This window comes from Acinonyx jubatus, chromosome A3 (genome assembly GCF_027475565.1).
Source record: "Acinonyx jubatus isolate Ajub_Pintada_27869175 chromosome A3, VMU_Ajub_asm_v1.0, whole genome shotgun sequence".
NCBI classification, from domain to species: Eukaryota; Metazoa; Chordata; class Mammalia; order Carnivora; family Felidae; genus Acinonyx; species Acinonyx jubatus.
The window spans coordinates 96,984,507-96,999,832 of record NC_069388.1 but is presented as its reverse complement, the minus strand read 5'-3'; positions in this window follow the sequence as shown (position 1 = coordinate 96,999,832).

Below are 15,326 nucleotides of genomic sequence, written 5' to 3'. Positions count from 1 at the left end.
CTTTCATCTCTAGTATTTTTGTCAGTCTTCTGATGTGATACCCGTTCTTCCTGAGGTATTATTTTTTAGAATTCTCTAACATGGGCTTTAAGGTAAACCAGACTCAATTGTTTTTTTTTTTTTTTTTTCTCACCTCAGGCTTGTCATCCTTTACAGCAAAATCACTTCCCTGTTTGTGATGAGTGTTATTCACTAATAGAAGTACTACCGCATGCTGATGTTGGATAACAGGATTGAAATAACCCAAGACAAAATGAGGAATGGTGAGCAACTATGGGGAGGAGGAAGATCTGCTTGCACTGCATTGAAGGACATTTTCACAAAAGTCAGACGATGCATCGGTTCACTTATTCCACAGGAGGGAAAAGTCACCACATCTATTATTCTTCACACTCATAACTTGTACCATGTTTCTAGGCCATAATGAGAAGAAATAAAATAAATCAAATTATCATTGATAGGTTTAACAATGACTGTTTGGCTCCAAAAGAATTTTTAAAAAGTGGCTCTTTTTTTTTTTTTTTTTTTTTGGAGAAAGTTTTTACTCTATCAACCTTTGAGAAAATGGGTAATACCAGAGTCTCATTAGAATGATCATAGCCTATTTTGTTGTTTCATTTAACTTTGTTTCTTCAAGGTAGGCTTTCCTGACCTAATTCACCTTGATGATTATCATGTATTCTCCCAGTATTCTTCTCTTCTGTGTACTTCATTTGCATAGCCTCTGTCTGGGGAAAACAAGTGTTGTTGTTGGTGGTGGTTTAGGAAAACTCAGGAACATTATTGTATACTTCAAATAAAGAACATCCTCTTTCCTCACTGGAAATCTGCTAAGCATGCGTGGCACTCTCAACCTGTTTAGAAAACATACTGGGGAGGGGTGTCTGGGTGGCTCAGTTGGTTAAGCGTCCACCTTTGGCTCAGGTCATGATCTCAGGGTTCGTGGGTTCGAGCCCCGCATCTGTGCTGACAGCTCAGAGACTGGAGCCTGCTTCCCTCTCTCTCTCTGCTCTTCCCCTGCTTGTGTTCTATTTGAAAAATAAATAAATAAATAAATACTAAAAAAAAGGAAAGAAAACATACTGGGGATGTTTTAACAAAATGCAGAATGCATAGTTACAGCTAGAGGTGAACACAAGAAAAAGTCAGATGCTATCTGAGGGATACAGTGTAAAATCTGGGGTAGGGGCAGTGGACCCAAGATTCAAGGATCAAGTCCATGCCTGGTCAGGCACATGCAGCATTGTTGTGAGCCATACCTGGGGCCTTGTGCTGGGTCACGTTGAGGCTAAGGTGAAGCCTGTGGTCCACCAGGCTGCTGCTGTTTTGTTGTGATGAAAGTGTTTAATAGCCTCATTTAATGGTTTAGCATGTCTAGAGAAACAGGAAGAAGTTGAGAAATAGAGAAACAGGAATGTGGAATTTGGGAGACATGAAGCAAATCACAGGAAGGGTAGAGTTACAGTAACCAGCTTGGAAGCCCCCAGTGGGCAAGTAGCTGTAAAGACATAAGTTGTCTGAGGACAGTGGTAAAGATTCAACAACTTTGAAACAAATAATTATTGAATATCCACTGCTGTTAAGAAATAGGTTGTAGGGGCACCTGGGTGGTTCAGTTGGTTAAGCGTCCACCTTTGGCTCAGGTCATGATCTCGAGGTTCATGGGTTCGAGCCCTGGATAGGGCTCTGACAACTCAGAGCCTGGAGCCTGCTTCAGATTCTGTGTCTTCCTCTCTCTCTGCCCCTCCCCCCACTCACACTCTGTCTCAAAAATAAATAAACATTAAAAAAAATAGCTTGTAGATCCTGACATAGTCTCAAAGCCTAAGAAGTAGAAGGTCAAGAACAATAATAAGGCACTCAAAAGGAAAGACGGTTGGAGCCTGAGATGTAGAATGTTGAGGGCCAGAGAGAGATTCTTCCAGTGACTAAATGAAATACTAACCTGGTAGAAGTTTTCAAATATGTGACTTTCTTTTAATCTGACAAAAACAGTCCTCCTTAGAAATTGTTACTCAATCTTTTGATATAACCCAGAGAGTTCTCAACCAGTTATCTTTACCTTCTTTCAAAGGCACAAATTAATGACACTGTCACAAGGTTCCTACAGGTTTCGCATCGACCATTCTCAACCTTGTTCATTTTTCTTATCTCAAGGCTACATTCAGACGGAATCACTGATTTCACATGAAATGCCAAAAATGCACTATGAAAAATCTGGTGGTGTTTTGCTAAAGGTAATCCGCTATTTACTCTGATGCTCAGTGCACATGGGTGTTGTCACTATGAGAGAAGCTGGAATGTTAATAGTGAACGTTTTCCTGGACGGGAGAATCTGGAAACTCCAGTAGTCTGCCAAATCAAGCAGAGCCAGGGCATATTTTTATGATTCTGTGGGAGTTGTGCAATGCATCTGTTCATGGAGGATCGAAGCAAGCACCCTTCACTCCCCCAATATTTCAACTGAGATCGTTTTATTTCCCTGATAATTCCTTGCTTTGAGACAATCAGGTGTGATATGTATCCTCATTATGATTTTATGAAGCAGTAAATGCCACCACCCCCATCTACCAAGAGGCAGCGTCCACTGAAGGGTGAGACTTAGAACCAAACTGTGTTTTTGAAACACCACAGGAAATATATCACTGGTACGTTCGGCTCCTGTTGCAGATTCTGTCATGCCTGAAGTCCTAAAATGTGACGCTTTCTGTTGTTTACAGCGCAACAGGAGCAGCAGTGGAGGCACGCCAAAGGGCACTGTCTTCATTTTTAAGAGTGTTTGGTTGGGAAGCTTTTCCTCTGCCAGGGGCTTTGCTGGGGCACAGCTAAGACTCTCCAAGGCTGTGAATGAAAGCCCTGCCAGAAGACAAAGAGTGGAAATGAGGGCAAGGAGGGTCGTGAGGGCTGGCCTCGTTCAAGCCTCAGACTGACCCACAGGATCAAGAGGCCTAAGACCGGAGGCAGGGAACAGAATAAAAACTAAAGTTTTGAGCAAATGAGACATACTTGTTAGTTGGCTATTTTACAGAATCTTGGCTGAGCAAGGCTGTGTACAATCATTGTTATTGTTACGTTTGATAATTAGCGTCATCTTTAGCTTACTGATAAATGTGATTAATGTAGTCTATGCCTACCTGGAAATGAAGCCTAGCATTTAAAAAAAAAACCATAAGAATATTTGGGGGTTTCGGTAGAAAAAAGGTTTTTGTTTGATTCTGTCTAGTAGCAATGCGATCAGGCCAAATCAAGTCGCTACAAAGTTAGCAGTTAGATAACAGAGGCTCACTGTTGCATACTGGATGATTATCTTTAGTGGTTTGGAGTTTGGGATTAGGATCCATAATACGTCGATTCCAATCCTGGCTTTTCTATTTCCCTGCTGTGTGACTTTGGGTAAGTTACTTAACCTCTCTATTTTGTTTCCCTATGTATAAACTGAAAACAACAATACTCGAGGTATATTGTTTTTATTTTTTTATAATTAAATACTATAAGGCAGATAAAGCACTTAGCACAATATCTGACACATAGTAAATGATTTGTAAATGTTATGAATGTTATTAACAATTAATATAAACATTATTAGTTTATTTTTAAATTTATTTTAAATTTTTATTTAATTTTGAGAGAGAGAGAGAGAGACAGAGTATGAGCAGGGGAGGGGCAGAGAGAGAGAAAGACACAGAATCTGAAGTAGGCTCCAGGCTCTGAGCTGTCAGCACAGAGCCCGACACGTAGATCAAACTTGTGAACCGTGAGATCACGATCTGAGCCAAAGTTGGATGCTTAACTGACTGAGCCACCCAGGTGTACCAAATATTATTAGTTTATAAGTCAATCAATTTAATAATTAATTCGAGAAAGCATCCTAATTACACAAATACTAGAGTAGGAGGCTGCCAAAGCTATTTGTCTGTTAAGGCACTGTCTACAGTGAATCAACCACAGAACTATGTAAATCTCATAAGTAACAACACTTGGTTCTGTCTCATGTACATAGCTCTGTTGTTGTTGTTGTTTCCTAAAACAGTGCTTTTTTTTTTTCAAGTGTTTAGTTAAATTTCAGTTGGTAAACATACAGTGTAATACTGGTTTCAAGTGTAGAATTTAGTGATGCATCACTTACATACAGCACACTGCTCATCACAAATGCCTTCCTTAATATCCATCCCCCGTATAACCCATTCCCCCTCCTGCCTCCCCTCCAGTGACCCTTAGTTTGTTCTCTATAGTTAAAGAGTCTGTTTCCTGGTTTGCCTCTCTTTTCCCCTTCCCCAAGTTCATCTGTTTTGTTTCTTAAGTTCTACATATGAATGAAATCATATGGTATTGTCTTTCTTTGACTGACTTATTTCACTTAGCATAATACACTCTAGTTCCATCCACATCATTGCAAATGGCAAGATTCCATTCTTTTTGATGGCTGAGTAACATTCCATTGTGTGTGTGTGTGTGTGTGTGTGTGTGTGTGTGTACACACACACACACACACACACACACACACACACACCACATCTTCTTTAGCCATTCATCAGGCAAGAGACATTTGGGCTCTCTTGATAATTTGGCTATTGTTGATAGTGTTGCTATAAATATTGGGATGCTTGTACCCCTTTGAATCTGTATTTATGTATACTTTGGGTGAATACCTAGTAGTGCAATTGCTGGATTGCAGGGTAGTTCTATTTTTAACTTTTTGAGGAACTTCCATACTGTTCTCCATGTGGCTGCACCAGTTTGCATTCCCACCAATGGTGTAAGAGGGTTCCCCTTTCTCTGCAACCTCACCAACACCTGTTGTTTCTTATGTTGCTAATTTTAGCCATTCTGACAGGGGGAGGTGATCTCATTGTAGTTTTGATTTGTATTTCCCTGATGATGAGTGATGTTGAGCATCTTTTCATGTATCTCAAAATAGTGTTCTTTTTAATTTCTTGAACTCTAACTTTCTTTTTTTTCCTTTTTTTTGATTTAACTTTATTTTTTATTTTTAAAAATTTACATCCAAATTAGTTAGCATATAGTGAAGCAATGATTTCAGTAGATTCCTTAATGCCCCTTACCCATTTGGCCCATCCCCCCTCCCACAACCCCTCCAGCAACCCTGTTTGTTCTCCATATTTATGAGTCTCTTCTGTTTTTTCCCCTCCCTGTTTTTATATTATTTTGTTTCCCTTCCCTCATGTTCATCTGTTTTGTCTCTTAAAGTCCTCATATGAGTGAAGTCATATGATTTTTGTCTTTCTCTGACTAATTTCACTTAGCATAATACCCTCCAGTTCCATCCACGTGGTTGCACATGGCAAGATTTCATTCTTTTTGATTGCTGAGTAATACTCTTTTGTATATACATACCACATCTCCTTTATTCAGCCGTCCATCAATGAACATTTGGGCTCTTTCCATACTTTGGGCATTGTTGATAGTGCTGCTATAAACATGGGGGTGCATGTGTCCCTTTGAAACAGCACACCTGTATCCCTTGGATAAATGCCTAGTAGTGCAATTTCTGGGTCATAGGGTAGTTCTATTTTTAATTTTTTGAGGAACCTCCATACTGTTTTCCAGAGTGGCTGCACCAGCTTGCATTCCCACCAATAATGCAAAAGAGATCCTCTTTCTCCACATCCTCGCCAACATCTGTTGTTGCCTGAGTTGTTAATGTTAGCCATTCTGACAGGTGTAAGGTGGTATCTCATTGTGGTTTTGATTTGTATTTCCTTGATGATGAGTGATGTTGAGCATTTTTTCATGTGTCAGTTGGCCATCTGGATGTCTTCCTTGGAGAAGTGTCTATTCATGTCTTTTGCCCATATCTTCACTGGATTACTTGTTTTTTGGGTGTTGAATTTGATAAGTTCTTTGTAGATTTTGGATACTAACCCTTTGTCTGATATGTCATTTGCAAATATCTTCTCCTATTCTATCGGTTGTCTTTTAGTTTTGCTGATTGTTTCCTTTGCTGTGCAGAAGCTTTTTATTTTGAGGAGGTCCCAGTAGTTCATTTTTGCTTTTGTTTCCCTTCCCTCTGGAGACGTGTTGAATAAGAAGTTGCTGAGGCCAAGATCCAAGAGGTTTTTGTCTGCTTTCTCCTTGAGGATTTTGATGGCTTCCTGTCTTACAATGAGGTCTTTCATCCACTTTGAGTTTATTTTTGTGTATGGTGTAAGAAAGTGGTCCAGGTTCATTCTTCTGCATGTTGCCGTCCAGTTTTCCCAGCACCACTTACTGAAGAGGCTGTCTTTATTCCATTGGATATTCTTTCTTGCTTTGTCAAAGATTAGTTGCCTATATGTTTGTGGGTCCATTTCTGGGTTCTCTATTCTGTTCCATTGATCAGAGTGTCTGTTCTTGTGCCAGTACCATACTGTCTTGATGATTACAGCTTTGTAGTATAGCTTGAAGTCTGGGATTGTGATGCCTCCTGCTTTGGTTTTCTTTCTCAAGATTGCTTTGGCTATTCGGGGTCTTTTATGGTTCCATACAAATTTTAGAATTATTTGTTCTAGCTCTGTGAAGAATGCTGGTGTTACTTTGATAGGTATCATGTTGAATATGTAGATTGTTTTGTGTAGTAGCGACATTTTAACAACATTTGTTCTTCCTATCCAGGAGCATGGAATCTTTTTCCATTTTTTTGTGTCTTCTTCAATTTCTTTCATCAGCTTTCTATAGTTTTCAGTGTATAGACTTTTGCCCTCTTTGGTTAGATTTATTCCTAGGTATTTTATGGTTTTTGGTGCAGTTGTAAATGGGATCAATTCCTTGATTTCTCTTTCTGTCACTTCATTGTTGGTGTATAGGAATGCAACCTATTTCTGTGCATTGATTTTATATCCTGCAACTTTGCTGAATTCATGAATCAGTTCTAGCAGTTTTTTGGTGGAATATTTTGGGTTTTCCATATAGAGTATCATGTCATCTCCGAAGAGTGAAAGTTTGGCCTCCTCCTGGCCGATTTGGATGCTTTTTATTTCTTTGTGTTGTCTGATTGCAGAGGCAAAGACTTCCAATACTATGTTGAATAACAGTGGCGAGAGTGGACATCCTGAACTCTAACTTTCTTGAAGTCAAAGACAACATCTTACATCCCCAATGCTCAGAACTCAGTGTGTCATTAAAAAATGTTTCCGGGGGTGCCTGGGTGGCTCAGTTGTTAAGCGTCTGACTTCAGCCAGGTCATGATCTCGTGGTTCATGAGTTTGAGCCCTCCATTGGGCTGTGTGCTGACAGCTCAGAGCCTGAAGCCTGCTTTGGATTCTGTGTCTCCCTCTTCCTCTGCCCTCTCTCCACTCACGCTCTGTCTCTCTCAAAAAATGAATAAACATTAAAAAAATGTTTCCAATGCACTGACTATGAGTTGCCATAGTTTTACACTAGGGACTTTGGTCATTATATCTAGTCAATAATCACATGAGTAATGTTGTAGAGCAGCAGGGTTTATATTCTTTTTAGATGGCTATAAAAGTGAAGATCTTTGCTTTGGGAAGACACTCGCACAAATTTATTATTTTGAGAGAGTTGACACTAACACTAGATTCTGAAATTTCAGAAATTATCAGTCTCTTTACCATCAGGATCCTACACATTTGTCCTTTTTGGCTTCTTACTATTCTTTGCTTTATAGTTTATAATTTCCAGATGACAGGTCTTATCAGCTTGGAACTGGAAACACATTAATTATTTCTTTTAATTTTCAAATACCAGATCCTCAGCACAGTGAGTATCATCATGGCTCCAAATGGCTTTTGGATAAATGCATGATCAAACAAAGGGGTCTGCATGCGTTTTCTAAGTCATAATGTGGGCATTTAAAAATCATGGAACCTCATCAACCCAGGCCACACCAAGAACTTCTGTTGTAAGCCCTTTCCTAATTTCTCCTTAGGTGGTCTCATCCAGCTTTTCATAGCTTTGTCTATGAATGCACATATGCACAGAAAGATTTCCCCCATTTTCTTAATTAAAAACAGGGCAGGATGCATGCTAATCACTTGTGTCCTACAATTTAGTAGAGAAGATGTACTTAATCCTCTATGGACAAATCTGCTATTTGGTGGGCCACATATTCAAGCTGGGTAGGACACTGCAGATTGGGAGTTGTGTGACTTCTCTCTGATATGGTGGCTCACTGCATACTTCTCGTCCTCTTTCTTAGAATCTTCGTCTAGTTCATGGTCTCCTCCGGAGACTAGGAATTCTATCCTAAATCCCATTTGACTAGAACCCTGGATAGAACTTGAAAACTGTCTCCAGAGGCTCAGTCTCTCTCTAATCTGTTCTTTCTACTCTTGGAGACCTGGTGTGAATAGACCACTCAATGAAGTTACATTGCTGGTCTCCACTTATCTGTATGGATGCTCAGGGGCCAAGACTTCTTGCTTTTCTTTGCCTTTATCTGCTTGCCAGTTTCACAGTTCAAATATAAACAATCACCTAAATCAGCATCTCCCAAACATTAGTCCATAAAATGCAAGTTCTGGGAGATGCTAATAGATGCCCTTTCATTATTATGTTTGAAAAATAATTTTTCTCTCTCTTGAAGAAACATATTGTGTGGTAGTACATTAAAACATTGTCTTCTTTAGAGAAAAAATGTACTCGTTTAATTTTGTTTAACTTACAATTCTAAGATTTATTTGAATCTGGAACATTTGTAAAATTGAAAATCTTACATTAGGTCCTATGAAATAGTGTTCTATCAAACACCAGTTTGCAAAACGCTGGACTAGGTCATTAGGAATTCAGCTATCTCTAAGGGATGACTCTTTGATCCTCAGGTTAACCACCCATGGGTTCCTTTTCTCTCAACCATTTCCCATGACTAGCTTCCTGAAAGTCTCGCCAGCGCCTGCTATATGCACATAGGTCATAATCCAATGCTATTGGCATATTAAGACTTCATCTTTCCTAGCTCCAACTGCTCCTCTCCCTGGAAGGTTTTTTTTTCTTTTTTAGGGAGAGAGAACTTTCTTCCCTTCACAGTATTTTCAGCTATTCAGCTTTCTAGGGGCACTTTATATCTGCTACAAGACACTTGTTCATCTTCTAGCTTTAGAAATATTTTCAACATGGCAACTAAAATCACACCCTGAAAATTAGAGCTTAACTATCATCTCTTCATGTCAGATCACAAGTACAAGGCAGGCCCTTGGGCTACACTTCTGTTATATGACATGTCAGCAAGGCAACTTGTCAGTCATGTACTCCCAATAATGACATTTTATTATCTAACAACTCTGAGTGAATCTATCACAGACGCTCATTTGTACTTCAACCACAACTTTCATCCTGGCACCGTGCAGTGACATTTACCCAATACTTGTTGTAGGCAAATATCCTGCTGAACTATTGGTTTTAAAGGTTGTGTTATAGCCCCTTTCCAGCAAGTGATCTTTTAGAGCAGCAAGGTTGCCTATAGCTGACTCGTTCCTCTGTGCTTTGGAGGTTGTCCCAGTTTATTGCCATTTCTTCTGTTTCGCCTAACAAGAGCCTCTGTGACATGTGCTCTCCACTTGGAAGACAAGAAGGTTCAGATGCAGAGAGTACATCTCACTGAAATCACACAGCAGGAGAGAAGTAGAAAGATGGACAGTAGATTCCTGGATTCTGGACCAGAGTCCATACTGCTCCATATCACAGTGTTTTTGAAGTGGCCCCTAAATGAGTGAATAGTTTAAAGATATTGAAAAATGAGCCATGAGAATATATTCCTACACATCCACGTTAGACATTTATAAGCACTTTAATGGATAACAATCCGAGAAGAAATTGTTCTCATATTCCAGGATAGTAAATTGGGACACACACACACACACACACACACACACACACACACACAATTATATATATGTATGTATAATCAGACTTCTATTCCCACTATTGTATCTGACATGTAGCTAGTGGTCAATATATGTTACCTGACTGAATGACTAGATGATTGCTGTTACCTAGTTGACTGAAACTTCATGGTCTCAAACTTCAGAATACTCTACTTCTATCTGTACAGCATCTCTATTTTCCTTTCCATTGTCTTCATCAAACAAAAACACATCTCCCTCTGAAAAATGTAAGAGGGGATTGGTTTACAGCAGATGCTGAATATACAGAGCTGACCACTTCAAATGAAGGGAAGGGAGAGGGCTTTCCAGCGAAGTTTCTGGGTAGCCCAGTAAATGCAAATGTAGCATACAGTGTAGACTAGAGTAATGCCAGACCTGCAGGGGGACAGAAATCATTAAGGTAAAATTTCATAGTTGGAGATACAGATCATCTGAGGAATCCCAACTCTGGATTTAACTTCTCTCTTTAACAGGTGGAGTGGAGTGAGTCTTTACCATCAGTTATAGGTGGACAGAGGTTTTAGGGGAAAAAAGAGGAAGAGAGGCAAGAAGGCAACTAGGAATTAGGGCAAACTGGGAGGAGGATAGTACAAGCAAGGTAACCCCATCATTTGTTTTCTGTAAGAAGTGAAGGAGAAGAGAAAGAAAGGAAGAAGAGATGAAAGGGCCTGGGGTATCAGCGGGTGCAAATGCGATGGTAAAAACAGGAAGTAGCATTGGTTGAGATGACTCTGGGCAGGCACTGATCTCTGTGACATCACACAGTGTTGTGCGGCCTTTGGTAAATTACTGGACTTGTTTGAATCTGCTTCTTTATTAATAAAAGAGTAAAACAACACTTAACTCTGAAATTTGAGGAATGAATTTGTACATAACAACAACAGTAATAGTTACAAGTAAACATTGTTGTATAGTTGTAGTACAATATTTACTGGGCACTTATTTTGTGCAAGGCCAAGCACTTTACGTGGAGATCTTCATTGACATCTTGCAGCCACTTAAGAGAAGGTTCTGTAATTAACCTAATTTACAGATAAATAAAATGAAGTTTGGACAAGTTAAATGTGCCATCCAGGCCACACAGGTGTTAAATAATACAACTGGAACATAAGTCCAGTCTGCTTGGCTCCAAAGTAAACATTCTTAACCATGAGACCATATTGTATTGCTTTATCATTAAAGAATCTACAAGGATTGGTTAAGAACAAGGGAATTTGACCTACGAAAGAAAGAAAGAAAGAAAGAAAGAAAGAAAGAAAGAAAGAAGAAAGAAGAAGTAAAACTTGACAAGAGAGAAGGAGTTTTGCAACATTGGGAGACTATGCAGGGTGGGCCAATACTCATGGCAGTACTTCTAATGGTAAAGGAAGAAAAATATCCCTACAGAGGCATGGAAACAGAGATCAAAGTGATTCTCAAAAAGAATAGCATTACTTTGGAGCTCAAATTAAACTATTTTTAAAAAGTTCAGGTTGGGCATTTTCCTCTGTCACATACCCTGTTAGTACAGCTATATGAACAGGTGTGTCCCACGCATGAAGGTAGGCAGGAAGGACAGCCAGGGTGGCCCAGAGTCCTACATAAATAATCACACACTACAGAGTGATTTCTATGACCATGCATCTACAGAACTGCACTCCCAGAACACTGGAATGACAGAAGTTCTTTTGGGGTTGTACACTTGACTGAGTAAAGTGGCTTCCAAAGAAAGTTTAAAGTAATTCCAACGTGTATCTTTTAGAAATGATTCTTTTCTTGGAAACCAAGGCAGCATTTCAGACACTTCATAAAGTTCTTGAAGGGATGGAATGAGATAATGTATGTAAAGTGATTATTCTGGCACTTTCTTCCTAGCTATTGTTCAGTAATCGTCAACTGCCTGCCTCAGCATCTTCCCCTTAAAGGGCAGAAAGATTCACATTGAAGGAAATGAGATCAACTTTAGAGATTGCAACTTTGAGGTCAGGACAAATGAATTCATTTGGGATGAAACCAAGAAATCTTTGCTGTAATTCAGATTTCTGAGGTCAAGACCTCAAGATCAACCCAGAAATTGGGTTTACTTTTGAGAAATACACCAGGCATGGAGGAGCAAAAAGTTGAGAAGAATTTTGTAAAGAAAACTTTGTGACCTGTTCTGCCAGATTCAAATCAGTTTTAGTTAATTTATTCGAGCAAAAATGAACCCAACAAACATGAATTTAGTTAATGATGGTTCTAGTGTAAAGTTAGGCTTCTGTCAGAAGTTTAAATTGGTTCCAGTCGTTTGGGTTTGTCATGCACAAATGCCCATGAACTTTAAAATAACGGCTTGGTATGTTTACATAGGTTTTGACTAATTTTTTTATACATTTATTTATTTTTGATAGAGAGAGACAGCATGAGCAGGGGAGGGGCAGGGAGAGAGGGAGACACAGAATATGAAGCAGGCTCCAGGCTCCGAGCTGCCAGCACAGAGCCTGATGAGGGGCTCAAACTCACAAACTGCAAGATCATGACCTGAGCCAAAGTCGGACGCTTAACCAACTGAGCCACCCAGGCGCCCCAGGTTTTGACTAATTTAAACCAATTCTTGTTTACTTAAAGTTGTTCCCATTCTTTTAAATTAATTTGGTCTCATCCAGGCCAAGTGAAACCTATTAAAACCCCCTGAATCAAGTGAACCATATAAAAAAAAGTTTTCTTTGGTTCAAAATGTTTTTGAAACTTCATGATGAGCTTAAAGCTTTTTGATCTATTTTGATTTCTTTTTATTTAGATTACACTGCTTCTGACTGGGTAAAACCAGTCATAACTAGGTCTTATCCTGTTCAGACTGGATCAGATCCATTTAAAGGAATTTGCCTGGTTTATGATAAGCAGCCTAATGATGTGTTGAAATAAATGCTGTTATTAGGTCCCCACATACAATAAAAAAAATGAGGATACAGTCAACTAGGCTTCTAAGAATAGATAGGAAAAATGGAAAAGATAGTCATAAGATGGTCATAAGAATGAACAGAAAATAAAACAAAGGCAAATAGTCCAGAAGAAAATAGTTGAGAGAATCTAGCTTCTGCTAAACAAAGGTGCCATAGCCTGCTGGCCAGCTTCACAGGAAACAGATGTGTCAGAGACAAGAAAAGGAAAGGTAAAGAAATCAGTAATATTACTCAAGATGATGAGTATAAGAGAAGTCAACCAAAACTCAACCATATTATATTATATATATTTCAAGAATATTTACAACACAAAGAAACAGAGTAGCTAAATATCAGAGCAGGAAAAGTAGAGGAAAAGAGAAGCTAAAGAGGGAGTTCATTGTAAACACTGAGGATTTAAATTAATTCAGAAACATGGTTAAGTCACAACTGAACACCAGGGTTGAAAACACAGAAGTCACTTAAAAATCACAGGCTTTTGATGTATTAAAAGGGCTAGCAGACAAAAGAGTGCATGCAGTTTTAGCATGTGAAATAAGAAAAAATAGAGAAAAATGTGTTTTATCTGTGAAAAATACTGGGTTGATAGTTTTCACTGTTCATTAGAATTGCAGGCAGATAGGATTTTGTTCCAATCTCCATTAGGACCCCACTGTCCTGCTATAAGCTGGACCTACTGAAACACACCATACCTGAATGGAACATGCACCATTGAAAGAGGGGAGAAGGTAGGGGTCTTGCTCTGGAATATTCCACACCCAGTCCATCTCTTCATGCCAATAATACTGCCTCCCCTGACCAACATGTATGATATGCACAAGTAAGCCAAGTTCCTAAAGCTGCCAACTTCCCTTTCCTTGAGTCCAGATGGGCACATTCTGTTTTCCACTGGTATGATCATTTAGATGCTGTCTTTGTTCCCTCCTTTGGCTTTTATACGGTCTATGAGAACATTATAGCACACATAGAAGCCCATACTAAATTCACTCAACAATCCTTAAATGATAGCTAATAAAGCCTGTCTTAACACAGGCTGAACAGTGAAATGTCTCTAGTGAGAAAAAATGTCTCCACAACAGGATGGCCTTGGACATTATTACTGCCTCCCAGGGAGGCACCTGTGCCATTATCCAAGTAGAATGTTGTGTATTCATACCTATGAATCTGCTAATGTAACATCTTTATTAAATCACATGATAACAAAAGTGAATGCCCTGAGTGATTCAACCCCCAGTCCAGGTGACTTAATAAATCAATAGTTTAGATCACGAAACTCTTGTTAAAAAAATTATTTTAGGAATCACTATCTTAATCTGTGTTTTTGCTTACTTTTCTTACATTATTGCTGTGGCATCTGTCTCCAGTGTGGCCAGATAGCAGCCAAATGAGCCACCTCCACACTAATGAAACCCCTTGCTGATTACTAACAACACATTGTGGGACAGGCGGGCATATAAGATTACAAGAGCCAGTCATGAGGGCTGGAGTGTCATCAAGAAGATATGACTGCTGGTTGACCCGCAAGCTGGACCCAGGTAATCAGAGGCTCCTCACCCACTCCCTTGTTCTGGATCGTACATTCTACCCATAATTCCCCAGCTGGAGCCATTTCAAGGATGAGCCTTGAGAGAATGATTTGTAATCTGGACGGATATGTGACTGAACTTGTTAAGACTTCTGTATAAACTTTTCAGATTCCTACAGATAGATGTGGAGATCTACTCATTTTGCAGCCACCTAAGACAAGCCTCGGAGGCTTGCTTATTGGAACTGACACCTACCAATGTGGGGTGGCCTGCATCTTTCTTAGCTTTCTCTTGTCCTCCACATACAGGACCAGTTTTAAATTTCACCTGGGAAGCTCCAGAGGTTACCAACCAACACAAGCACTCAAAAAATCATGTCTTTCTCTGATGTGTGGGCAAGATTAGAATTAGAATAGGGCAATTATTAGAATAGTGTTGGCATATACTAGGTGCTCAATGCATGCTTACTTAAGAATGTGTCAGTAAAGTTAGTCTAGCATATAATTTGGCCTATACTGGGTGCTCCATGCAGGTTTGTCTCCTTCCTCTGTGTATGGGTGTGTTGTGCTTGAGTCGAATCAATTATAAATTAGATGCTAATGAATGCGTGCTCTCTTCTCCCAGTGAGTGAGAAATGCCATTCTAGATTAGTGTGTGGCATATATTTGGAGCTCAGTGCTTGGCTTGGTTTAACCTAAGTGTGAAATGTATGAATGCATTCTTCATTCTACGTAAGAGTAAGATTGTACTAAGAATCTTGCCTGGCATGCACGGGCATTTAATGAATGTATGCTCCCTTTTTCCTAATTGTGGTTTATGTTGTATTAAAACAGTGCTTGGCAATACCAGATGCTCCTTGCATGCCTGCTTTCTTCTCCTGACTGAGTAAATTGTACTAGAATAGTATCCGACAAATATTAGGCACTTAGTAATACTGGCATCATTCCGTTGATTTGTAGGTGATGTGCTAGAAAAGTACCTGGCATACATTTGGCACTTAATACATATTCGTTTTCTTTCCCAATGTGGAAGTAAAC